This window comes from Nannospalax galili, unplaced genomic scaffold (assembly GCF_000622305.1).
Source record: "Nannospalax galili isolate Female #2095 unplaced genomic scaffold, S.galili_v1.0 scaffold145, whole genome shotgun sequence".
Taxonomy (NCBI): Eukaryota; Metazoa; Chordata; class Mammalia; order Rodentia; family Spalacidae; genus Nannospalax; species Nannospalax galili.
The window spans coordinates 2,520,268-2,547,999 of NW_008353604.1; the positions used below are offsets into that span (position 1 = coordinate 2,520,268).

Below are 27,732 nucleotides of genomic sequence, written 5' to 3' on the forward strand. Positions count from 1 at the left end.
TATATATCAGGGTTTGGGTTTGCCAAGGCTTAGAGGATAGGACAGCTGTATAGGAGGGACACAGGACTTTCAAGGCATCAATCTATTTCATATGATACAAGGGTGATTGCCTATTAAGCATTTGTCTGTCTTCATAGCGTATACAAGACCAAGTGACGCCACGTAAACATCAGATTCAGGGGGATAATGCTGTGTGCCCATGGACTCACCAATTTCGAGAACATACACTGCCCTACAGAGGATGTTGATGGTGGGGGAGGCCATGCATGTGTAGTAACAGGGGCCGCATGGGGAACTGTACTTTCTGCTTGTTAACATTAACCTGGAACAAAATAGTGTCTCATCAGTGTTTCTCAGAAAAATAAACAACGTATGTTCTTCCTCATATGTGGCTCCTAGCACCAAATCCTTTTAAATTCCAGGTCCTTTTAATAAGATGATGCTATACAGCAGTCCCTTCTGCGTGAAACAACTACCATCAGCACGACTTCATCAGCTGAGCCTGATCACTAAACATAGTCACAATTGGGCTTGTTGACGGTTATGCTCATTCATTAAATGAGTGCCAAGCAGGGTCACTGAACCCTCACCTGAGTATCCAGCCACTCTTCCCAGCCAACTAGTCCAGGCTTGGAGGACGAAAGAGAAATGAGGAGGAACCCAATAGAGGGATGCTTTTGGAAGCCCTTGTCAAGAAACTCCAATGGTCTCTAATATGAACATTTGAAAAGTGCCCTGTTCTGACTTTTTCTAGTTCCCTGTCTAGAACTTGTAATGCTAATTACTCTTGCCTTTACTTCTCTTTCACATCTCCTATTCATGATTCAAAGACTTTCTTCTCCCCTTAGAGACAAAAGATATGCAATTTGGGAGTCTTTTAGACAGACCCACTGAAGGGGTACTCCAATTGCCTCACCCTCCATCCCTGTTCAGCATGGAAGAAGCCAGAGCGATCTGTATCCCTATTCCCTATTGGCAATTTGGGTAACCCCTTTAGAGTATGGTGTGACAAGAATAGGAGGTAGGAACTGGCTAGGCAGTTAGGGTAAAAAGTCCCCAAAGAAATGTAGCCAGTTTCTTAGCTAAAAGTCAAAATGTCCTTGGGCTTTTTAGCAACATACTCTGTTCCAAGGCCAAAAAGGTCAAATTTGTTGTGTGTTTTGTGCCTATTGTGTATGTTATGTGTTTTGTGTGTTATGTGTTACCTGTATTATATGTGCGTTATGTGTATACTGTGTGTTATGTGTATTATGTGTCTGTTGTGTGTGTTGTTTATATTATGTGCCTGTTTTGTGTTATATGTGATATGTGTATGCTGTGTGTTATGTGTTACATGTTACATGTATTATGTGTGTTGTGTGCTATATGTGGGTTTGCATGTTGTGTATTATGTGTGTTTTGTGCTATGTGTGCTAGGTGTGTTGCATGTGTGTTGTGTGAGATATGTGTAAATATATGCATTCAAGTACACACAGAGATCAGAGAAGGGTGTCAGGTGTCCTGCTCTATCACATGCCACCTTATTCCCTTGAGACAGGGTCTCTTGCTAAACCTAGAACATGGCTGGAAGCCAGCAAGCCCCCAGCAATCCTGTCTCTGGCCAGCAGCCCTGGGGTTGCAGGTGCACAGATGGCCATGACTGGCTTCTTACACAGGTGCTAGAATTCAAACTTACTCCCTCGTTCTTGCAGAGCAGGTACTCTTACTTGCTGAGTCATCTCCCTAGACCCTATTAAAAGTTTTATATCCTGTCTTTAGTCAATAAGGTGGCGGGCGGGGAATGCCTTTCCCAGAAATGCTCAATCCCAATGCAGCAATAGTGCCTGGACTCCCTAGATCTTCAGTTGACCCAGTAATTTATACCAGCCTTGTCCTTGAATAGCCACTCCATGACCACAAAACTAGAATGCACAATGCACACAGAAACTTCTGGAAGTTTCTGTAGCTCCTTAGGTGGAGGTTACAGATACCATGCCTTCCTGGCTGGACTGCCAGGGGAAATTTTTAAATCAGAAGTGATTGCCAGGAAGTGTGTCCCTGGAGCAACCTGGAAGCCTGGCGTTCAGACTTGTCACACACACTTAGGATCTCCATCAGCAGCCTGTCTGGTATTGGCAGGGCCCTGAGAGTGACCCATTTGACCCCTTCTTAAACTACAAAAGTAAATTCATCTCTTCCAAATGTAGTTCCTTACCTTGGGCAATTAGGGCCAGAATAGTCCAGATGGCTGGGCTAAGTGAAATGAAAACCATTTTTCTTGTGACCAACTCAGAGTTTCAAGTCCAGCGATAGAAGAGCTTAACCTCCAGCTCATAGCAAGGCCACAGGTCTGCAGAAGATTGAGCATGCTACATGGGGTCAACAGGGCTGTGCAGTAAAGGCCATCCTTGGGGAGCATCGGGAATCAGACCATTCTCTCTGCGAAGTTCCTGGCTTCTCTGCATCTTGAATTTGGGGGGTGGGGGTGCATGCATGTGCAGGCCAGAGGTTGACATCAGGTATTTTCCTCAGTTGGTCTCTACTTTATTTTTTGAGAGTTTGGCTAGCGGCCCCCAGGATCCTCCTGTTTCCAGCACTGTGATTACAGGCACACAGTCACACCCAGCCTTTAGGAGTGCTAGGGATCAAATGTAAGTCCGCATCTTGTGTGACAAGCACTTTACTAACAGCCATCTCCCCAGCCCGTCTTGGATTTTCAGTCTATGAGACTCGCTTGGTGAATGTCTAAATGTGTAAAGAGGTCTGACTAAGGAAGTCTCAGCTGAGAATTGCTTCAGTCCCTGAGCTTCTCCAGTGACAGCTCCTTGGGTCACTTCCTTCCCTTCTCTCCCCATATATGCCAACTGTTTACTCTGGAGAGATGGCTCTGGGGTTAAGAGCACTGGCTGCTCTTGTAGAGGACCCAGGTTCAATTTCCAGCACCCATGTGACAGCTAACAACCATCAGTAACTCCAGTTCTCTGACCTCTGTGCACTTACATACATGCATGCAATAGACTCATACACATAAAATAAAACTAATGAATAAAATATTTTTTTAAAAAAAAAAAAGCTGTTAAAGGGCTGGAGAGATGGCTCATCAGTTAAGAGCACTGGCTGTTGTTTTTCGTTTTTTTGTTTTTTGGGGTTTTTTTTGTTTTTGGTTTTTTTTTTTTTTTTGGGGGGTCTTTTTGAGACAGGGTCTCCCTGTAGCCCCACCTGGCCTGTAACTCATTATGTAGACCAGGTTGGCCTTGAACTCACAGAGATCTGCCTGCCTCTGCTTCCCAAGTGCTAGGATTAAAGGTACACATTGCCATGCCCAGCTCACTGTTCTCACAGAAGACCCAGGTTCAAATCCCAGCACCCACATGACAGCTAACAATTGTCCTTAACTCCAGTTCCAGGGAATCCGACACCCTCTTCTGTCCACTGGGGGCACTACATGACACAAATGTAATAACACACATGCAGGCAATACACTCATACACACAAAATAAAAATAAATATTATTTTAAAAACCTAGGCTGGGAAGATAGCTCAGTTGGCAAAGTGCTTGCCACTCAAGCATGAGGACCTGAGTTCGATCCCCGGCACCTGTATAAAAAGCCAGTCATGGGTCTGAGAGATGGCTCAGCCGAGGGTAAAGTGCTTTTTGTGCTAGCCTGAGAACCTGAGTTCAGATCCCCAGAACCTACATAAAGCTAGGTGCAGTAGTAGCACACATCTGTCATCCCAATGCTCATATAGCAAGATGAAAGGTAGACAGGGGAATTCTTGGCATCGCACTGACTTGTAGACGAGTTTAAATTACTTATTTTTGTTACTTGTCAAAAACACCCCACTGATGCACTGCAATAATAACTAAGAGAAAAAGTCAACATGAGTAAGATTTTTGACTTTCTGTGTATATGTGTGTGCGTGTCCTAAGGAAGGGGAGATGTAAGGAACTAAAAGCTGATGGTACTTTGCGTGCCTCTGGTACTCATCAGCTAAGAGTGAAGCAACTTGGGAAGCGTGCATGTGTGTGTGAGTGCACACACTCCCCCACCCTTGATCTGTTGCTGAGGTTAATGCATTTGACTGTCATTATTTTGAGATCTTAAATTTGATGAAGGACTGGAGACATGCAGATTCAAAGTTTTGTGTGTGTATGTGTATGCTTGTATGTGTGCATCTGTGTACTATCATTCATGTGTGTCTGCACACGTGTGTGGAGGACAGAAGCCAACCTCCAGTGTATTCTTTCAGAGCCATCTACTTTGGTTTTCGAGACAGGGTGGCTCACTGGGGCCTGAGCTTGCTGATAAGGTGAAACTGGCTGGCCAGTGTGGCCCAGGGATCCTCCTGTCTCTGCCTGCCTAGTGCTGGAATTGTCAGCACACACCACTACGCCTGCATTTTTTTTTCAGTGTGTGTGTGTGTGTATGTATGTATGTGTGTGTGATATGTGTGCATATTCATGTGTGAGTATGGGCATGCACAAGCCACATACATCATACTTGTGGAGATGTGGAGGTCAGAGGATGACCTTGGGTGTCATCCCTCACCTTTTAGCCTGTTTGAGATGCTGTCTTGTTCTTTGCTTCCCTATACCCTCATAGGCCACATACTTCGATATTTAGTAGCTCAAAGACTGGCCTCTCTCAGAGGCTGGAGTTTCTTCCTCGGGGTCACAATTTGTCTGCAGCAGCATCTCTTTACATGACAAGATTTGAGGCCAAAAGGAAAGAATGATTTGTAGCAAACCTTTTTATGCAATATTTTCCATGAACCTCTAGTAGTTTCCTATCATCTTCCATAGGCCAAGTTTAGGACACCCAACTCTCAGCCAGTCTCTGGCAAAGGGGAATTCAAGAGTGGAACTGGCTGAGTTCCTACATTTGAGTCCTCAGTCCACATTCCCTGATACCTTGCTACCAAAAACTCAACCAAATCAGAGTTCTGTTAGGAAAGAGATAGGAGGGCCTGGACCCTGAGTCAGTAATCCACAATAGACTAGCCACAACAGTTTTCTCAAGGCTTAAATTATCTATTTGAACATGTACTATCTAAATATTTTTGACTAAATGACAGAACGGATGGGTGCATATCACCAGAATGAAAGTCTGCCGCTTACGTGACAATGTGTCTAGGAGCCCCTTTGTAAATTAATGAACCTAAAAAAATTTCTTCTGATGTTTTTAATGACTTCTGGGAAATAAAAGCATACTATTCATAGAAAGATATTTTCTCCCGTAAGATCATTCTTTCTTGGGTGGGATAGAGCAGCCAGCAAAGGGTCTAAATATCCTCCATCGAGTGACAGGAGGTGCTCACCTTTCTCCACTTTTGCCTTTGATATTGATATTGTCAAAAAGAAATCAAACATTGATTAAAAGGAAATGAAGAGAATAACTCAGCTAATACTATAAATGTGGGAGGGAATGCGCATGTCTGTATTGTGTGAATGTCTGTGTGGATGGATGTCTCTTCTGTTGTTACTGTTATTGTTTTCTTTAGGTCGTTTGTGTATTTGTTAAGTTTTGTTTTAACATGTAGCCCAGGCAGGCCTCCAACTTGCAATGTAGTCAAGGGATGACCTTGAACTTCTGATCCTCTTATCTGCATCCTCAAGTGCTGGGGATAAATCCTAAGCCTTCGTACATGCTAGGCAAGCACTCTACCAACTGAATTTTTAATGTGTCTAAGCATGTGCATGCAGATTTTGTCAACAAAAACTCTCAGGAAATAATTTGCAATGAAATGGAAGGCTTTAAAAAAAGAAAACAGTTGGCAAACTGGGTCCAAATTTTGGGCACAAAATAAAAGTATATGCCAAAGTACTGAGAGAGAGAGAGGCTGTCCTGCTTAGAGACAGTCCTGCCCAGGTTCCCACTCAGCCCAGTTCTCTTATGCAAATCAGAAGTGTTAACCTGTGGGAAGTGCTGAGCCCTGATTGGCTGATTACACATCACAGCTCATTGATCAGGTGGAGTTGCAAAGTAAGACTTTCTGGAGCGTGTTTATCTTGGCAGTTGAAAGAGGAACATGCTGGACAGGCTGCAAATTTCAGTTTATGGTTCTTCCAGGAACATGGGGTACATGTGTGCCTCCCCCGTCCCCCACGCTACCAGGCTCCATTCTCCATTTACTTGGCATCCTCGAAGGCCGTTCAGCTTTCCTAAAGTTCACACCTGAGGGAGCTGAGGCAGACCCCCTCAGTGTCCTCCCTAAAGACAGGCATTTTAAGACATTAGAAGTTTCTAATTCAACCTATGAGAACTATTTAAGCACAACATGGGCTATTTGCAACTGTCCTGCATAGCAAATCACTTCTGTAATGCTGTTCCCAGGACACTTAAATGACAGCATTTAAAGACCCCGGATGGCCTCTCGGCACCTGGGCACTGGGATAAGTGACTCAACTTCGAGTGCCATAAAATCTTCTAATCGTGCATTCACCCCAAACTCTGTCAGTTCCTACAGAGAATCCCAACATTCTTCAAATTCTAGCCCAGTACAAGGGATTGACACTCCTGGTAAATCACATGCTTGAAAATGCCCATAACTGTCACCCTCATGACCTGAAGGGTTGTCACAGGGTGATAATTCACAATGGAAATGTTCTTCCTTTGAAGAGGAGGGGGACTGTGATAGACATGAACTAAAGAATAAACTAGATGCCAAGTACCTCAACAGGCATTTTCTTCTCTGTTACCAAGAACATAGGTAGACATTGCCCAAAAGCACTTTCCATAGACTCAAAGATGTGACCATAGTTCATATTAGACATATTTTGGAAGTTTCAGGCTCATTTCGGGTAAAGTTTTGGTGAGACCCTGTGAAACCAAATGTTGGTATCAGTGATAATCTCAAAGAGTAGGTAAAATCTAACAGACAGGCAAAGTTGAAATAATATCAAAGCTAAAAAGAAAAACGAATCTGGCAAGCTGTATATATGGGATGTTGGTGTCTCTCTAATTTATGTCTCTGTGATAAAATACTCTGACAAAAAACAACTTAGGAGAGAAAGGGTTTGTTTCAGTTCAAAATTCCAGGTTATAGGTTATCACTGTGGGGAAGTTAAGACAGGAACTTCAAACAGCTAGTCATATCACATCCACCATCAAGACCAAAGAAAAGTGAATGCTCTCTTGCTTACAAGCTTGAGGTCGGCTGGATTTCTTCACTTTTATACAGCTCAGGACCCTCTTCCTAAGGAACAGTGCACCCACAGTAGGCTGGGTCTTCCCACAGCAATAAAGGAAGTCATTCCCCTCCCCAAATGCCCACAAGCCAACCCATGTATGGAATCCCTCACTGAGACTCTTTTCTAGTTCATGTCAACTTGACAATTAGAGTTGAACCACAAATATAATGGGTCTTTCCTATTGTAACTGGAGACTGAAAGGTGGGTAGACAGAAAGATGTTAGTGATGCGGTTGTTACTCAGTCTTACAGGTTTTTTACTGTAGAGTATTAGGACTATTGCCTTTAGAATCATAAAGCATTCATTGGTCAGGATAAGAAACAGATTAGATGGGAGGGAGTAGAGATAAACTCACTAGGTAAGTACTTAAGGTTTTTCTTATAGGCTATATAAAAAGAGGGAACTTGGGTAAATGTAGCCATGAGAATGGAAATTGGGTCATTATCTTTTGAGAAGGAATTTGCAAGCAAGAGGTGACAGACAGGTCCAGCAATCAGTGAGGCTGTCAATGGAAGTTAAGAACTGTTATAAGTCAGTGATGACATTGTTCCATGAATAGGATCTGGTACGGGCAATAGCGGAGAAATTTAAATGATGCAACAGGCAAGGTGGTACCAATTATCTGGTTTGGTCCTTGGCTGTGCCACTGAACTATACTGGGATTCTCATCCAGGTTGTCCATTTCTAGTCAACTTGATCTTAGTGATGAGCTAAGGAGTCCACTCAGCAGATGAGTCAAGAGGTTGTCTAAAATGACAAGTAGGAATCCTTAATTTGGCTGCATATCAGTTAGTTAAGAGACCTGACAGGTTCCTTCCAGTTGGAATGGGAGGAGTCTTTTACTCTCTAGGCCTTAGGGTGTAGAATAGGCTCCACTGTGGAATGTATTATAGAAGCTGGGCTTGAGGAGGTGGTGGAAATGGTGAGACTTTTGAGACTGTAGTGTGGAGGACCAGATCCTGGGCAGGAGCATCAGGTATTCTATTCTGTCTGGGCACTGGAATGGCCCTTGACTTTCATGATGGCTAGAGTTCTTGGAATCTGAATGACAGTCAGGAAAACAATAATGCCTGGTCTTTAGAGTTTTTTGCTTGTGACCCTGAAGAAGCCAGAAATCTTCTAGGTTTCTGGAACATGCCAAAATCATATCTACCATCTGAATAAAGGATGGTGATCTTGTCTTTAACTAAGAGGCATGATCTAGCAAGAGGGTAGAATTCAGCTTCTCATAAAGATTTAGCTACAAGAAGTAACCCAGAATCTTTAATCTTATTATGGGATCCTATAGAACATCTGTCTTACTATTGACCACTGGATCATCTCAGACAATATCTATCTTTGAGAATTGATCTATGCTGTTATAGTCTCTATTAGATAAGATGATTTCTTACAGATATATTCAAGGGTAAAACTGCTTAGTCAAGGTAATACCATCATGAGGAATGTCACTGTCAAGGAAAGGAAACAGGGTATCAGAGTGAGATCATATCTAGTAATGAGGAGTTGAGATTAAGGAGACAGAAGACTAGTCATTCAGGTGACCAACAGGAAGGAGTTGGATACATGAGAATCAAGGATGGCTTCTATCAAATGGCAAGGGCAGATGGATAGGGGAGAGTCCTTAATCTTGTTTTCAGTGACTTTTATAAACATAGAGACAGCAGCCTTTAAATGTTGGGGTGGTTCCCGGACACTGGGTTACTGCTTTCCGTATCCCATCGGCCTCCTCCACGGCATTTTCTTCCCACTTATGACAAGCAAATGGAAAAGGAGATTTAATCAGGGCATGGCAAAGTAAAATCTAAAGTCATTTGGTGGCTTTTAGCTTCAGAAGATTCTGTTCCAGCAGAGGTCCATTAGAAAGAAGCAAGAGAGGATATGTTATTATGAAAGGGATAAAACACCAAAGAAAAGTTGACAGCCAGTTCTGGCATGAATCTACATGCTCAAAATTCCTAGAGTTGTCTTTCAGTGGAGGGAGAGGGAGAAGCGAAATGTCTTGAAAATGGGAAAGATTGAAAGTCAAACCTTTGTGTGTCAAGGTATGACACATAAGACACAACATTTTGACCGAGGTCTGACAGAACTGTTTTTCCTTTGAGACCTCATGCTCTCTAGAGGACAGACTATAGAGCAAGTGAATGTGGTTGGCAAGACAGGTCTCTTGAGATGGGGAACATGAACACAGATCATCCGTGTACTGAAGTAAGGATGGGCCACACTGAGTGAGACGTCAGCTAAGTTATTCCAATGAATTTGAGAGAGATCGAATGGGCTTTTAGTCTGCTACTGGAGAAAGACTGTCCAGGGTTATTGTTGACACTTCCAGTAAAGACAAAGGTAGAGGTATTACAGCATACTGAAGAAATATCTGCAGACGTCAGCAGCTGGAAAGTATTGACTCTCAAGGGAAACAAACACAGGACGACAGGTATGGGGATCAGGATCCTCTGGGCCCCATAGAATAGCTATGTTGTTAATGACTGCATCTGCAAAAGTTATCAGTCTTCAGCTGCATTTGTGGCATTTAGGAAGGGAGTATTGCAAGGACTGGTATCAAAACCCATATATATAAAGCTTCCACTATGACTTGTAATCAAGATTGGGGAGTGTCACTTGATACTGAGGAAAGGTTTGTTACAATCCACTTGGAATTTCATTGGAGGTGTTGAGTGGATGCAACAAACAGCAGTGCTTAAACGTTCCCACGGGCATGTGGACAGTTCCTACACGGTAAGATGGGTAGGCTTGATGAAGTTAACAAGGTAGATAGGCACCTAGACAGGGGCTGTCTGTAAGGACAGAGCCTTCTGGTAGGTTTAATTCTAGTATCATTTCCCCCTCTGGAAAGAAACATGAGCTTCCAGAAAAATCCTCCACAGAAGGTCCATGCTGTCAACAGAGTGACTAAGATTGGCAGGCTTCCAGAAAATTCCTCCCCCAAGTCTCTACAACATGACTAAGAAACTGAAATGGGTAGAGATTTGGGAGCTGTCGAAAGTTGATTGACCACCCTGACCATTTGAATAAATTCAGAAGTCTTTAAGTAGGGAAAATTTCTTCTGGATCTCCTGCAGTACCCCTAGTTTTGTTGCAGGAGGGCTTAATTGTAGCCATCATTTGTATCTAACAGTCCTTTTTTGAAATGAGTTGTACAGAAAAAGTAAGCTCATTGATTCCAAGAAATAGGTTCAGTTGGTGTGTCATTCTTTAGTGGTTAGACCATCAGCTTGGTGGGTTTCTCTGGAACTCTAAGACTCTAGAGTACCCTAGGCAGTCTAAGAGGCTCTAGATCTTTCTCTTCTTCTGGTCCATATCAGTTGCAGGGCTGGGGAAACAATTTCATGAGGCCATTTTGCTACTCAATTAAAACCATGTGGCTAGGAATGCTCAAAGCCATAAAGACTGCATTAAATAACTTGAGATCTCATCATCTGAATCCTTAGTCCTTGAGTTTCACCAAAGGATGCAGCTGTTTGGACACATTGGGATAGCTTTTAAAAAGAAAGACAAGGACAAAAAGAAGCAATGGAATGTGCTAAGGAGGTCCAGGGGGAGAGGAAGGGGAGAAACACGGGGGACGTATATGATCATAATATATTGCATCCATGAATGAAATTCACAAGGAATAAATGCAGCAATATTTATAATAAGCTGTTACTGTCTGAATCTGAACTGTCTCCCTTGGGTTTATAGTTTGAGTGCTTAGCCCTCCATTTTTGAAGGCTATGGAGCATTTATGAGGTAGGGCCTCTCTAGTGGAAGCAGGTCACTAGGGGCAGGACTCTGAAGTTGATATCCACTCCTGGTTCCTGCCTCAAGCTCTCTCTCCCTTAGTCATCCGTTTGAATAAGCTGTTGCTGCACGCTCCTCCTGCCTCTGCAGACTAAGATGTTCCACTTTGTTTTCTCACCATGATGGGCTGTGACTTTCTGAAAGGTAAAATAAACCTTCCTTCCCTTAAGCTGCTTGTGTCCAGTATTTGGTCACAGTGATGAGAAAAGTAAGTAATACGAAAGGTTTGTTCAGGTCTATCAAAGTAATTAAGAGCTTACTCTTTCTTTCTTTTTTTTTTTTTTTTTTTTTTTACTGACATGGTCTCTATACTACAAACTATACACCCAAAGATAACCATAAATGTACGATCTTCGTGTATCTACCTCCTCACTACTGGTATTACAGGTGTGCACCCCTATACCCAGTGTATGCAATTCTAGGGATCAAAGGTAAAAGAGTTCCATGCATGCTAGACAAGCAGTCTGCAAACTGAGCAATATCACCAGCCCCCAGAACTCTTGAAATTCCAAGTAAAAGATGTCTCTATTGAGAGGTTTGGTATTTTCCTTATTCAAACTGTGCACACAAATAGGCAAACCCTGAAATCAAAAAAGAAGCAACAACTTGAGTTATCTAGGTCCAGAGACTTAACCAATTACATTTTCCTACCATAGTTTGTAGACTTCGAATGGATATGAGTTATCCATTTCTCCCCAACCCAATGAAGGACCCACTCTTGAGCAACCAAAAACAATTGTGGGCATCCTCACCCTAATCTTTACAAAATGAGAGTACAACCAACTGAGGAAGAGTGTCCTTCCTAAATAAAAGCTGAATCTCCACAGTATGGTAGTCTAACGAGATCTGCATAATGACAAAACCAATTGACATTCCAAAGCCGATGGGGGAATGTCACAGGATCCTGCCCCAAGATGAAGAGCTACATACAGGCAGTCAGTGGCTGCTGAGGGAGGGAGAACCAGTTTACTCCCAGGACCAGCTCCCTGAGAGGTTATCTAATTCCCAATTGATAGCCAATTGACGGTTCTAAACACAGGCTCACAGTACACAGGAGCACTACTAAGTGGACTCCATGTTTTAAATATATATATATATATATATATATAAAACTAATGTCAGAAGTGGTATTTGAAGTTTACTCTTGTAATGTTCGGATGACAACTAAGACTCGGGGCCTCCTGCAGTGGCTTATACATTGACCCAAAACCATAAAGGACCAGGAAGGCTACTTCAAATACCCTTTCTGACATCAAATATTGCCAGCAAAACTTCACTATGAAACAATTCAACCATTAAAAGAAAATTCAAATGGGGGTCATGCAGCCTTCAGAACAAATTAAAGCCTGCTCTGAAGGAATAGAGGAGCTTGTTTATGTAGAGAAAGTTCCCACCCACATCCTCACTCTGATCCATTATGCAAATAAAAGATGCAGGAAGTGCTCAGCCCTGATTGGTTGATCCAACCCCATGGCTCATTGGCCCTTCACAGGTAGCAAAATAGGACCTTGGAGAGGCTGTTTATCTTGGCAGTTAAAACAGGAGCACGCCCAGGCAAGGGCCACAGAGTTTAGTGTGTGGTTCTTTCAGGAACACAGAGTACATTTGTGGCCCTCTACACACCAGTCAGCAAATGGCTAGCACCCTCCATTCTGAACTCAGGCCCAGTTAACAACTTGCAACCTTTATGGGAGATGGAGTTTTTTTTTTTTAATTCTCTCTCCTCCTCCCTCCCTCCCTCCATGTATCTCTGTGTGCAATGCATGTCTATGTGTATATTATGTATGTGCCATTATAGCTATATTTATATGTATATGTGTGGTATTAATTTGAAACTACTCAAGTCAACAACATATGCAGGCAATACAGCTTATTGATATGCTGACACGGTTTTTATTTGAATAAAGGTGTTGAGCACAATAGCAGCTTAGATAGACGCCAAGTGTGGAGTTAGCCATACTTTGCTTCATTCAACACTGGAATCAAAATCAACTACCAAAAAAGGAGAAAGCAAAGATATATAAAGAAAATGACTCCACAGTCAAAGTTTTGTGCCAGTTGAAAACACGCTCTGGGTGTGTGTCTAATCTTTCATCTTCTCACTGAACTCCACTTATCCATAGACTCCACCCTCCAGCACCCAAGGATTCCATATTGTCTCCCAGGCATCCAGAACATCTTTTTGCAAGAGGCACTTAGCATCCCAACCTTCAACCCTTCCCATCACCTTACCTGCCCTGTCTCCTGATCCAAGACAAGCCTCTGCCTGCATATATTGGACATGAAACCTGAAGGTAAAAACAAGTGGCAATATGCTCAGGGGACATGCTGCTTTCTGAATGGGACTGTGCAGTGCGTTGCTGGTCATTGGTCATTCTTGGAAGGAATCACTGTCCAGGCTGGCATCAGCGGCCTCTGAACAGAAGATCCAATGCTCTACCCGAGGAAGGACATCTATCTGTTTTTCTTTCTTTCTTTTTCCCTTTCTTTCTTTCTATCTATGTATCTACCTATCATCTCTCCAGCCCAAATGATGGCCTTTAGGCTTCTGGCCACTTCTTGCCAGGAAAACAGTTTAAGTCAATGGTAGCCTTAGACCCACGTCTGTCCATTTTCAAAATAGACAAATGATGCAGCCCCTAGAACCTCAAATTCAAAAAAGCTCTGAATCCAGCCCAGACTCTGCAATTTGCTCTTTCTCCACAGGCCAAACAAGAACTAATTTTAAACAAACCACCACCACCTAGTTTGGGGTGGGGAAAGGCCCAGGGAGGCCATGTAACAGGACAGGGAGAACGGCACACTCCACCCAATGCCTGGCTTCACTGGAGGTCTTTCAGGGATGAAGCACTGGGCTGGGGTTTGGAACGACACCCATTCCACACTGAAATTCCCTTCTCAGGGAGTTAGGAAATCCTTCCCACAGTGGCCCCCACCCAACCCAGAGAAGCTCCCTCACCTGCCCTCATCTTGTATTTCAGTGAGATCTCAAGCCTAGATTCCCGTAACAGAGGAGTTAAGAAGACTCCTGACTGAAATTATACATACACACAAAGTGTATGTGTGTGCCTGCACTGTGTACATGTGCATATGTGTGCACTGTGTGTATGCACATGTGCATGTGTATGTGTGTATGCATATACATGTGCATGTATGTGTACCCATGTATGTACATGTGTGTGCACACATGAGAAGGTTCTGAATCAATCCGGATTCTCTAGTAAACAAAACTGGGAGTGGATTTTTATATAAAGTATAAATATGTGCTTAGAAGTATTTATAATTTGATGTATAATAAATATTAGAATATATAGTATATAATAAAATTATGCTAGAAATATATATTACAAATACAAATTCTGCTTATATAATAGAAGAGGCACAAAATAATGGGACGGTGTATGATTTAAAATACAGATACTGGTTTGTTCATTTCTTTTCAGGAACCGGCTCACGCAGTGGTAGAAGGTCAGAAGTCCAGACTTCACAGGGAAGGCTGGAAGCTGAAGCAGCCACAGCTGCTTCCATCTGAAGGTGGAATTTCTTCTCTAGGAAAGCTGTTTGCTCCCGAACTGAGGCCCATCCTCATTTTTAGGGTAACTTCCTTTACTTAAAGTTGATAGGCTGGAATATGAACCACATCACAAAATACCTTCTCAGAGACATTTAGACTAATGCTTGATTAAAGGCCGCAGCCCATCCAGGATGACAAGGAAGTACAGACTTCATGGCGTCCATTGCCTTTGCTGGTGCCTGGACTGCTACAGAATTCTTACACAGGGACTGGAGAGATGGGTCAATGGCTAAGTACTTGCGGTGCAAGTGTGAGGACCCGAGTTCAGATTTCTGGAACCGACGTAAAATGCCAGGTGGGCATGGTGACCTGCGGCGTCCATTGCCTTTGCTGGTGCCTGGACTGCTACAGAATTCTTACACAAGGGAGATGGGTCAATGGCTAAGTACTTGCAGTGCAAGTGTGAGGACCTGAGTTCAGATTTCTGGAACCGACGTAAAATGCCAGGTGGGCATGGTGACCTGCCTGTAGAGAACAGGGATTCCCAGAGTAAGCTGGTTAGCAAGACTAGCCATATCGATGAGCTCTGGGTTTGACTGAGAGACCCTGCCTCAATGAATAAGGTGGATGAGTAACTGAAGATGATTCCCAGCATCAACCTCTGCCTCACATACATGTGCACACATACAGATGCACACCCCACACAAACATGTATGTGCATACATATGCAAACATACGTACTCCCATGTGCACCATACACATACATGAAAATGAGTGGGAGGGATACTTCTATCACAGAAGCTTTGGTTTTTCATAGTCTTTATGGACCTCAGACATGGGTGGGATGTTTAATCATGCCTGTCAACTTGACTGGATCTGCCGTCAACTAAGAGAAAAGCCTCTGGACCACTCTGTGAGGGCATTTCCAGGAAAGATTCACTGAGGGAGAAGACCTCCCCTCAAGTGTGGGGGAGTGCACCTTTCAGCTTTGATCCAGACATAAAAAGGTTTGAGGGAAAAGCAGGGCTGGAGCATATCTGTCTTTGCCTCTCACTGATTACAACTCTCTCTGTTGATGCTGCTGCTCCTGCTGCTGCTAAACTCTCCCGACATCAGACTCTAGCTCTTCAGCCTTCCAAGGTGGACTGCAGATCAACAGCTCTCCAGGAATCCTCCTAGCCTTCCATTCCAGATTAGGGCTGCTGAGGCATCCAGCTTCATGGATGGTAGACCCAGCTACCAGCGTCTCAGCCTCTCCCACACATGCAGACGGCCACTGTTGGATGTACCTACCGTGAACCATATAAGTCAATCTAATAAATCCCATTTGCAATATATTTTCCTCTAGAGAACCCTGACTCGTACAAGCGGAAGCTTCATCCCAGGCCTGGCAGAGCCACTGAGGTCTCAGGATCCAGATGGTGTCACTATGGAGTAATCCCCAGGCTGGTTACTTATTCCCCATTCATGGGACACCGCAACAACGGCAGTATTTGACTGAGCTTATCTCACTGGAAGTGATTCCTTCCTTCTTTCTTTCCAGAGGAAGAAAACCTGAGGCTCAAAATGGTTGTGTCACTGTAGAACATCGTCCAGTGTTTTCTGTAGGGGAATGAAATTGGCACCTACTCATTCAAACTCCAGGGATCTATGCCTGCCCTGCAGAGACTAATCTCTGTGGATGGATGGGAAATTTCTTCCTTCTTTCTTCCTGTCTGCCTTCCTTCTCTGACCTTTTCTTCCTACTTGATCTCAGTCTACCTTGATACAACTGTTGTATGTAATCATGCCAAGCACTGCCCTGAACTTGAAGTTCTCAGTTGAGGGGGTGTTCTTTAGGAGAGTGTAAAGTCAAATTTACTTCAGGGAGGCCCACACTGCAGGCACTGTCGGCTCCCGGACCCTCTGTCTTTATGACCCACCGATTGGCCAACACAACGTTTTTCCAAACTACAGTTTAGGGAACAAAGACATTTATTTGGGCTAGCCAGCAGAGCTATGATGAGGAGGAGGGATTATATACAAAGGTATGGACACCAGTGGGCTTTTTTCCCCTACATCTCAACTGAGCTTTTCAGATCCAAGCCACTGGCCCACTGACCCAAGATGGCGAAAACTCCCGCCTCCTCCCCGGCTTCTTTTGTGTCTATCCTTAGACCCTTCCACTCATGCGATTGAAGCTGACAAACTGGGTGGGAGGGGTGACTGACTCCCTCCCTATCTACGGAGCCTCTTAAGATTCAGACATCCAACTGTTACTAGTCCATTTGGAGGGCACACCTATCTAACACGGAGATAGATGGATTTCAGATGCTCAGAGTCTTCCAGGAACAACAAATCAGGACAAAACATGAAGAATGTTTTGAGTTGTAAAGACTGTTCTTTTCCAAAATCTAAAACTTGACTCTGAATAGAGTTAAAGTATTGCCTCCAGCCTTGGGACACCAACATTTATTCAGGTCACACTTATCCTGACAACCTGGGGATGGAAACTTCCTCTGAGTTCTGAGCTAGGAGAGACTAAAAGATGCTGTCCAACTCAGCTCCTTGTCCTCAAGCAAATTGTTCATCATATCCTGGCTCTCCATGGAAGAAGGATCCAGCTTCCCTTAGGACGCTCTCCTGCCCTGTAAATTCCATGTGACATTGGCTTTTCAGCCCCTGTCCTTGACCCAGCCTCCAGTGGGAATGGCAATCAATCCACTGTTGCATTGTGTAATGTTCCAAATCAGAAAGCTGATAGTTCCGCCTCATGGGGTGGCCAATGGAAACAAAGTTCAGGGCTGTCAACCAGGGCGTGTTTTGCATGTGCTCGGCAGCTTCTGCCACAACTTTTTCCTCCAAAGGCATCGACACAAATGAAAACTGGCGAGTGCTCTGGTCTACCACCCAAGGCTGAAGAACGAAAGCCTCAAAATGGAAACGGCCTGATCCTAATTTAATCCAGAAGAATAAACAGGAGATCACTCGGCAGACTCCAAATCCCCAGCCAGAAGATTATGCCCATGGGGCAAATAGTTATGGACCAGCTCTCCCTTGTGTCACAGCAAGTAGGTTAAAATAGCCCTTAATAACTCAGTGACACTCTTGTGGGCAGTGTTGACAGTCTGCCATTTTTTTCATGTAAAGTCAAATACACAATAGAAAGTTGTATTTGTAAAATGGCTACAGTACTGTTGTGTGAAGCTTACACTTGGTCTCTCTTTCATGTCACTCAAGACCCTGCTGAAGTACGAATTCCTTCCAAAGCCGTTCCTCAACCCCTACTGGTAGCTCAATCACCCAACGCCCATACTCTCGAACCCTGTTTTACTCTCTTCCAGTATCAGCTGGTATATTTTTGCTGGTTTGTTTACTTCTGATTTCTCTACCTGTTAGAATGTAACCTGACTACAGCTGAAGGTATCGGCTTCTTCAGACCTCCAGTCCCAGTCTCCGACACTTAGGAATGACTCCACAAATATTTACTGAGTGAAGTCAGTGGGCTGGTTCAGGAATCAAATATCCTGAAAATGATCAGTCTTAGAGTTTGATATCTGAACTCCTTCTCTTTTGGAGAAGTTACTTTGAATTCTTTTGTTTGTTTTTATGTGTATGTGTGTGTGTGTGTGTGTGTGTGTGTGTGTGTGTTTGTCCATGTGATTGTATGCACACATGTGTGAGGGTACCCATGAAAGTCCAAATAGAAGGTTCAATACCCTAGCACTGGAATTCCGGGTAGTTGTGAGTCACCGAGCTTGGGTGCTGAGAACCAAACTCTCATCCTCTGGAAGAGCAGCAAGTTCTCTTACCCTCTGAGTAATTTCTCCAGCAATTACTCTGACAATTCTTGAGCACAATTTCCAGTCCCATGTGTTATGACTGACTGATGATTGGGAGTATCTGATTTGGCTGCTCGTGAACCAGCTGTGGAACTTTTCTCTACTTGTCATATAGGCAATGCCTTTGAGGAGGTATACACTGGAAAGTGTGAGGTCAAGAGCTACAAATGCAGTGGTTCAGGTCCAAGTCCCGGGTCTGGCACTTCCTACGTGAACACCCATGGAACGTTTACTTAACATCCCCATGTTTTACTTTCCTTGTCTATAAAACGGGGATGGTATCGATTGTACCTACTTTACAGGGTTTCGTGTGAGGACAAATGAGCACAGGTAGGTGAGTCACATCTGAGATACAGGGAACACCCAATACTAGACACTTTCTTTGCGGGTATTTATTTTTATTGTTTTTCAATTATATGTGTATCTATGAGTGGGTATGTGCGTGTGTGTACAATGCCTGAGAAGTCAAGATGAGGGTGTCAGATCTGCTGGAGTTACAAGTTGTCGTAAGCTATCCAGCATGGGTGCTGGGAACAGAACTTGGGTCCTCTGCAAGAACAGCATGCACTCTTGACACAGAGCCAATTCTCAAGCCCAGTACTAGTCACTCTTAATATGATTATTTGGAAAAAAAAATGGAAACACTCTTTTATACGGGTCAGGGCTTGAGTGGGGTCAGTGACACTCCTGTCACAGCATAAGAGGCACTCACCCTCAGGTGCTGGCCGAGCTTCTGGCTGACTTAGAGTGAGTGACACCTTGTATTGTGGGCCCCTGGAGCTTCACTCCCCTCAACCGGGTCCCAGCTCTGCAAGAAATGGACATATAAGAAATGCAGTTAGCAAATGATTTCCGAATTCAGTCTGTCATGCGGTATAATTGTTTACAGGACACATATAACTCAAATGAAATGTGATACAGGAGAAGAACAGGGACTGGGATATGGTTCAGCAGGTAGAGTGCCTACCGCACAACCATAAAGACCTGAGTTCAAATCCCGGGCACCCATGTAAAAAGGTGAGCATGTAGGGGTACCAGTACATACATGTACACATACATTCATATACCACATACCAAAACATAAATAAATATATAATATAGAAATAACTTTTTTAAAGAGAGAGATGAGCAGGAACCAACACAACAGCAAAACCAGCATTTTTAATTTGGCAAATATATTCCCAGAAATCACTGGACAAAACCCTTGCTGAGGACCAGTATTTCTCAGGACTCATCATCAGACATATTCAAAAGTCCCCGGGCTTTTGTTCAGTATGTTTGTGGGTGGTTCCAAAATAATTTATACAAACTGAGGTTTTTGTTGTGTAGAAATAATGAAGAAAAACCAGCATCAGACCAAAGTCCATTGCTAAATAGGGTTCAAACAATATTTTACTCCCAGTGTCACACAGAATGATGACAGGATGAAGAAGCAGTGTCAGGAAAGGCCCCCACATCATTAGATGTACAGATTGTTCACACGTCATCCTACTTTGCTTCTCTTTTCCTATGATAAAACACTGACCAAAACCCACTATGAGAGAACTGGATTTGTTTAGCATACAGGTTACAGTCCATCATCAAGTGAAGCCAGGGCAGGTGTTCAAGAAAGAAACCTGAAGCACAGACCACAGAGGAATGCTGCTTACTGGTTGGCTTGCCTGGCTTGCTCAGGTACCTTTCTTATTCAGCCCAAGCCCACTTACTAGGGATGTTACCACCTACAGTGGGCTGGGCTCTCCACCATCAATTAGCAATCAAGAAAATGCCCCACAAACATGGCCACAGGCCAAGCTGATGGAGACAATTCTTCAATTGAGGTTCCTTCTTCCCAGGGGTGTCTAGGTTTGTGTCAAATTGACAAAAAGCTAACCAGCACACACATTCAAAGAAAATGACCAAAAAGGGTCATCCCTACATATCATGATATTGTTCCTGTTCTCTGAAAATCTGGAAGATCTTTTCTGGTTGCGAAGTCAAGGACACCACAGAGTCTGGGCATAAAGAAGTTCAACTGTCTCTAATGTCATTCATTCCTGAATTCTATCCAGGAAGGTCTATGTGGGACAGCGGCAGATGAGCCCAGTTACCTCATCTCAGGATATGTAGCAATATGTTTGACACTCAAAGACAGGATTGATCTCTAAAATCAAGAGTGAGGATTTTAATGTAGTTTGACCCCAGGAAACTCGTGTTCAAACTTGGCCTTGGTATAACAGTGTGGAAACAAGGTAGACTCTTAGGAAGTGATCTGGTCACTGACAGGAACTAATGCAGCTGTTGTGGGGTCGGACCAGCTACAAGAGCAGATGTCAAACAGCAAAAGGCTGTCCTTTGTGTCTTGCTTCACCTGCACATGCTCGCTGCTCCTCCACATTCACCACATCCTAATGCAGCATGACGCCGTCACCAAATGTTGGCACCATGGCCTGGGACTTAGAGTCTCCAGTACCTTAAGCTAAATGGAATTTTATCTTTATACATGACCGAGCCTGGGAGCTGGGGAGACGGCTCAGCGGTACAGGTCTTGTTTTGCAAGTGTCAGGACTCAAGTTCGGATTCCCAGCACCCACATAAATGCTGGGCAGGCTTAGTAGCCCAACTCTAATCCCAGAGCACAGGAGAGAGAGAGAGAGAGGCAAGGGATCCCTGAAGCAAGCTGGCTGACATGACCGAGCCTGGGAGCTGGGGAGACGGCTCAGCGGTACAGGACTCAAGTTCGGATTCCCAGCACCCACATAAATGCTGGGCAGGCTTAGTAGCCCAACTCTAATCCCAGAGCACAGGAGAGAGAGAGAGAGAGGCAAGGGATCCCTGAAGCAAGCTGGCTAGCTAGACTACCGAAATTGGTGAGCTCTGGGTTTGATTGAGAGGCCTTGCCACAACATATAAGGTAGAGAACAATCAAGGAAGACACACAACATAAACTTCTGACCTCACAGACACACATTCCCACACACATGTGCACACATACATGTGAACATGCATAGGCACATATACACATACCACACACACATACACATACCAAAAATAAATAAAAACATATTCGCCTGTAAAAAACTGTACCTACCACTGAGCCATCTCCCCAGCTCCCAGACTCGGTAATGTATAAAGATAAAATATTATGTATTGTGTTATGATAGCAACAGAAAACAGACTGAGGCACCCAGTACCCTGGGTTAGAAGAATTGTTAAACTTCATTGCCTAGGAGGTGCTAGGACCAGGGAGGCCTCATGAGGAAAGAAAGAGTATCTCTTTCTCCTCCAGACCTGCATCAAACCTTGGAAAGTTTTCCCATTACTGAAGGCATCCTATGTGGGGTCTTCTTGACAGAGCCTGACAAACATTCCCATATTTCCCACACATATTACTGATTTTAAGGAATCAGGGAAAGTGTGATATTTCTGCTGCCTCCCCATTGTTTCGTTGTTATTTTGTTCAGTTTTCTAATTCATTTTTATTTTATATGTATGAACCCATGTTGTACAATGCCCAAAGGGGCCAGAGGAGGGTGTCAGATCCCCTGGACCTGGAGAGACGAACAGTTGCCATATGGGTGCTAAGAACCCAAACCTGGGTCCTCTGGAAGAACAGCTAGAGTTCTTATTGTTTCGTTGTTATTTTGTTCAGTTTTCTAATTCATTTTTATTTTATATGTATGAACCCATGTTGTACAACGCCCAAAGGGGCCAGAGGAGGGTGTCAGATCCCCTGGAACTGGAGAGACGAACAGTTGCTATATGGGTGCTAAGAACCCAAACCTGGGTCCTCTGGAAGAACAGCTAGAGTTCTTAACCTCTGACCCATCTCCAGCTCCTTTTCTGTTAAACTTGGAGAGAGGGTTTCATGTAGCCCATGCTGGCCTTGAACTCAATACGTAGCTGAAGACGACTTTGAACTTCTGATCCTCCTGACTCCCAAGCACTGGGATTACAGGATGTCCCAACATACCTGCTTTTAGCTCTGCTGGGAATCCAGTCCAGGGCTCTGTGCATGCTAGACAGGTGCCCCACGGGTTGAGTCACATCCCCAACTGAAAAACCATTGCTGTATTAGCTACTTTTCTGTTGCTGTCATAAAATACCATGATCAAGGCAAGTTATAGAAGAGTTTATTGGGGTTTACAGTTCCAGAGAGAGATTTCATCACAGCAGGGAGGCATGACAGGAGGCAGCCAGAGTAGAAAGTTGGGAGCCACATCTTCAAGCACACACAGGAAGCATAAAGAGCCAACCGGAAGTAGGGCTAAGCAGTGAACTCCCAAAGCCCACCCCCAGTGATATGCTTCCTGCAGTAAAGCTGCATCTCCTGGGGCTTCCCTGACCTCCCCAAACAGCACTACCAACTGTGTTCTAATATTTGAGCCTATGGGGGACATTCTCATTCAAACCACCACAACTGCCGTATACAATTAGTCCATTTAAAAAACTCCAGGGGCTGAAGAGATGGCTCAGCAGTTAAGAGTGATTTGTTGCTCTTACAGAGGACTGGAGTTCAGTTCCCAGCACCCATGTCAAGTGACTCACAACTGCCTGTAACTCCAGATCTGGGGGAGCCCATGTCCTCTTCTAGCCTCTGGGGATACTTACATACATCTTCACAGGTACACACACACACATACACACACACACACACAGAGAGAGAGAGAGAGAGAGATAAAAATGAAAATGCCTTAGAAAGTACTCCATAGGTTTGCTTAATCTCAATATATTGCTCTCACCCTAAGTTAACCATGATGTATAACACAAATGACTTAGAACTTGAAACAAAAGTGAAACTGAGCAAATAGCTGGGCGTGGTGGCGCACACCTTTGATCCCAGCACTCAGGAGGCAGAGGCAGGCGGATCTCTGTGAGTTCAAGGCCAGCCTGGTCTACATAGTGAGTTCCAGGCCAGCTGGGGCTATAGGGAAACGCTGTCTCAAAAAGACAAAAAAAAAAAAAAACTGAGCAAATAAAGTAGAAATGTGTATTGTAGTCAACCTTCCGGTGACCAGCTTTCAAATATGTTATTAGGACTGTTAAACTATCTAAATCAAAGGCATTCTGCCTTGTCTCTCTGGCCAAAAGGTACCGATAAGTCCATTCAATGGACTGTTACTACAAAAAACAATGGACCTCAAAATATCTACCTCTATCTAGAGCAGGGTGACAGCTGGGTTGGTAGAATACGTGCCTTGCAAGCATGAGGACCTCAGTTTGATCTCAAAAACACATGTCAAGCTAGACACAGAAGCTGTAATGCCAGCACTGGGAAGGTGGAGAAGGAGGGAGCCTGGGGCTCACTGGCCAGCCAGACCAGACAAATTGGCAAACCCCAAGTCTCAGTGAGATACTGCCTCAAAACAGCAGGTGAACGGGGCACCTGCTGAAATGGAGCACCAAGATTGATCTCTGACCTCTATATGCATGTATACATGTGTACCTGTACATACACATGTCCTATCACATCCATTTCATGTACACACATATACATACACACAAATATACACCTACCTATCAACCTCCAGTTCCTGGTGTCATGGTTGAACAGCTAGAAATGGAATTTGAAGAGTTTAGGACGTGATTCTGTTACTAACATCCAATGTTTGCTCTGACTCTTTACAGAAGCATTCGAAATGGAGCTGTGAAGTTTCCCAAGCTCAATGCAGGTCACTAAGATCCACCCTACAAACACGTCTGTCACCTCCTGAATACCTGTCACCTAGGAAGCAGCCAGGAAGGGATTCTCTGGTTCTGCTTTCTGGCACAGTTAGTACCCAGTATCTTCTAACCCAGTTGCTTGCCGTTTGCAACACAGGCCCTCCAAATTTATATCCAGTAAACCTAATGAATAACTGAAGTAGAAAAAGTGACAAGATCACTTGACATGGGGCTGGAAAGATGGCTGTGGTTAAGAGCACCGACTGCCCCTTGCAGAGGACTTGGGTTCAATTCCCAGCAGCCACAAAGTGGCCAACAACCATCTGTAACTCCAGTTCCAAGGGACGCCTTCTTCTGACCTCCTCAGGCATCGCAGGACATGGGTGCACCTATCTACATGCAGGCAATACATTCAGACATATAAAATAAAAACCGTAAATAAATAAACACAAATGTTGGTGTCCTGTCCTCTCTTCTCACTTCTCCATCATGACCTGCGCAGTGAGCTGAAGAGAGGCGCCAACTCAAGGAAGAGCAAAGTCAAGGACAGAAGACGTAGGTAGGTAGACTGGACACAGTTCAGTCCAGTGTGCTCCGTTTTTTGCTGTTGACGTCGCCTTTTTTTTTTTTTTTTTTTGAGACAAAAGTTTCTTGTGGCACAAACTGAACTTTCTGTGTAGCTGAGGATAACCTTGAACTACTGACCCTCTTGTCTTTACCTTTTGAGTACTAGGATTCCAGGCATGTCCCATGACTCATGTGTGCAGTGCTAGGGATCGAACCCAGGGCTTTGCACGTGCTACGCAAGCACTGGCACTGTGGAACTAAGCTGCATCATCATGTATCTGCCTCCTGACTGTCTGTCCTGCTACAGTCATGGAGCTGCCTTTAAGGATGGAAGTACCATAAAGCAAGTACTTTTCTCTCTTATCCTTAAGAGATGACCTGGCCCTCATCTTCCTGTTCTTGAGGCTACACGGGATGGCTCACACCCCTGGTGAAAATTCCACTGTAGCTCACAGCACTCATTTCTGGGTAGTAACAGCTAAGTACCCTTCCCAACATAGCATAAGGCTTACAGTCAGGGGCTGAAGGTCCCCAAACTCAGCACTTGTCTTTGTAATATGCTGTCAATTAAAACAAAGGCCTGAGGCACAGGAAAGTTGGGCAGGGTGCTTGCACTGTCAGGGGGTTAGGGTGGTCTGCAGCAAGGACTACGTGAGCTGACTCCTTGACACTGTAAGATAAATGGTCCAGCCTTGGTAAGGATCCCTCTGGGGCACTGACCTGCTCCTGTATTTAACTGGGAGACATGGCTGGGGGTTCGCAGTAGGAGAGAGGCTCTGCTACAGCCAGTATTGTCACTCTAGAGCAGATGAGCGCACGTCAGCTTCACGGCTGTCACTGGTATGTCACGGACGCTTCTTAGCATTGGTCATAAGGCCTTTCCTGATCTGGCCTGCTCTTCCCAGCCTCCTCCCTTGCTTTAGGGCACAGCTTTCTTCCTTAGAGCCATCTTATTGGCTCACAGGTCCCCAAACCTGCCATGATCTCTCTTGACACTTGGATTTGGGGGCAGGGTGATAACACGGTCTGTAAAATGCTAACTCTTTCCACATGGCAATTCTCAGGAGTGTAAAATCTAAACAACAGTATGACTGGGGGTGGGGGGTTCCTTTTTAGAACCTTGACATCGTTAACCCCTTTCTATACCCTTCTCCAAAGTTGTGTGACTTCACTCAAGGAAACCAGGGAAGATATTACTCTTCTCAAATTTTCTTTTTGCTTTATTTCTTTTTGAGATGTATTTGCTTTTATTTTATGTATATGAGTGTCTTGCCTACATGTACGTATGTGCACCACATGAGCACCTGGTGCCCTCAGAAAAGGGTGTCAAACCCCTGGAACTGGAATTACAGACAATTGTGAGTCACCCTATGGGTGCTGGGAACCAAATCTGGGTCCTCTGCAAGAGTGTTAAGTACTCTTTTTTTTATTTTTATTTATTATTTTTTATTTTATAAGTGTTATGCCTGCATGTGTGTAAGTACACCTGTGTTATGCAATGCCCATGGAGGTCAGAAGAGGGCGTCAGACCCCCCTGGAACTGGAGTTATGGACAGTTGTTAGCCACCATGTAGGTGCTGGGATTCGAACCCAGGTCTTCTGCAAGAACAGCCAGTGATCTTAACCACTGAGCTATCTCTCCAGCTCCAAGTGATAAGTACTCTTAACTTCTGAGACATCTCTTCAACTCCTTCATCTATATTTTTTAACATGGGTCTTACTATGTTGTCCAGACTGGCCTTGAATTCCTGGGCTAAAGCAATCCTCCTGCCTCAGCCTCTGCAACAGCTAGAACCACAGACGTGTGCCACCAAGGTTTAAGATTTCTATTTTACTTATTACTATTGTTGTGTTCATGTGTCCACGTGCCGCAGCACATCAGTGGGGAGTGGAGAACGACTCGGAGCTGGTCCACTCCTTCCACCATGTGGGCTTCTGGGATCAAATTCAAGTCACCAGCTTTGGCAGCAATCACGTTTACCCACTGAGCCGTTGCTGAGCCATTATGCTTGTCCCTCTTTACACAATGTTAGAAGTGGAAACTGAGGCATTTAAAAACAAGCTGTCCAGAGTCACACAAGGGAACTAACTGTCAGCTCTCTCTTCACCTAACCCAGCCCCTTCCTCGATACCCACATACCCGAGCAGACACCCCCAACCTCAATATCCTCTCCCCTTCCCAGAGGCGCCACCATGCTCCCTCACAGTTTAGTTTTCCCTTCCCCTCACAATGGTCATCTGTAAAGGGCCCTGGGCGCCCGGAATTTGAAATTGTTTTTCTTCCCTCCCTTCCTGAAGACCAGATTGTTCCTAGGCTCTGGGATGCCCAGCCAGCACAGGCCTGACTCCCTGGCACCTACGGCTGCCTTGAGGACCTGGGTTTGTTTTTGCAGGGCTGCTCATGAGCGATGGAGTGCTGGCTCTGGCCTCCTTGAGAGAGGAGCGTGGCAGCTAGGCATGTTTGCAGGGAAGTAAACTGCAAGACTAAACAGAAAATACACACACTCCACATCCTGCCAGCCGAGCCCCAGCTCCCCAGTTCTGACAGGTGATCCATTCTGCCTTCCTTCGCAGAGTCACAGGAGTGAGCCAACTACAGGCCTGGACGCACAGTAGTGGATGGGCAAGAACACAGAGCTGGGCTCTCCACATTCTAAAGGTGCATTTTACATCCTCTGCCTCTGAGACACAGGGTCTACCCACATCTTAAATCTAAGGAAAGTCATGCCTGGCCCCTAGGATAAGTATGGTAGGAGCCAGCAAGATGGCTCAGTGGATAAAGGCACTCGCCATCAAGTCTAAAGACCCAAGTTCATTCAGGACCCACATGGTAGAAGGCGAGAAAATGATGCACAAGTCATTCTCTGACCTCTACCTGCTTCACATGCCCACACATATACATGCACACACGCACACAATTAATTAATTAATTAATTAATTAATTAAATGTCAAAAAATATTTTTAAAAGATGACTGCATAGACTGAATTCGTGCTTGGAGCATGCCTAGGCGAGGCAGAGGGAGCGGGTGCCAGGGCCAGCCAGAGCTATCAGCCTCCCAGTGGACTCCTCCAACACACCGACCTCTTCCCTCCCTCAGTGCCTTGGACTGTGCTCTTTCATCTACCTGGTTCCTGTTCCCTCCTCCCTCCTGTCACACCTTCCTTGTGGTACCCATCAACACTCAAGCTTTACCTTAAGTGTCCTCATCATAGGGACCTT

General features: G+C 44.5%; 1 long non-coding RNA gene across 1 annotated transcript in view; it reads right to left on the reverse strand.

Annotated features, from left to right (window-relative positions):
* The window catches only part of LOC115067330, a 94,458-nt gene that overhangs the window by 51,611 nt on the left and 15,115 nt on the right, over positions 1 to 27,732 (reverse strand). Inside the window, exon 2 of the long non-coding RNA XR_003846754.1 lies at positions 19,014 to 19,109. This is a non-coding gene — a long non-coding RNA (uncharacterized LOC115067330). The remainder of the gene's footprint in view (positions 1 to 19,013; positions 19,110 to 27,732) is intronic.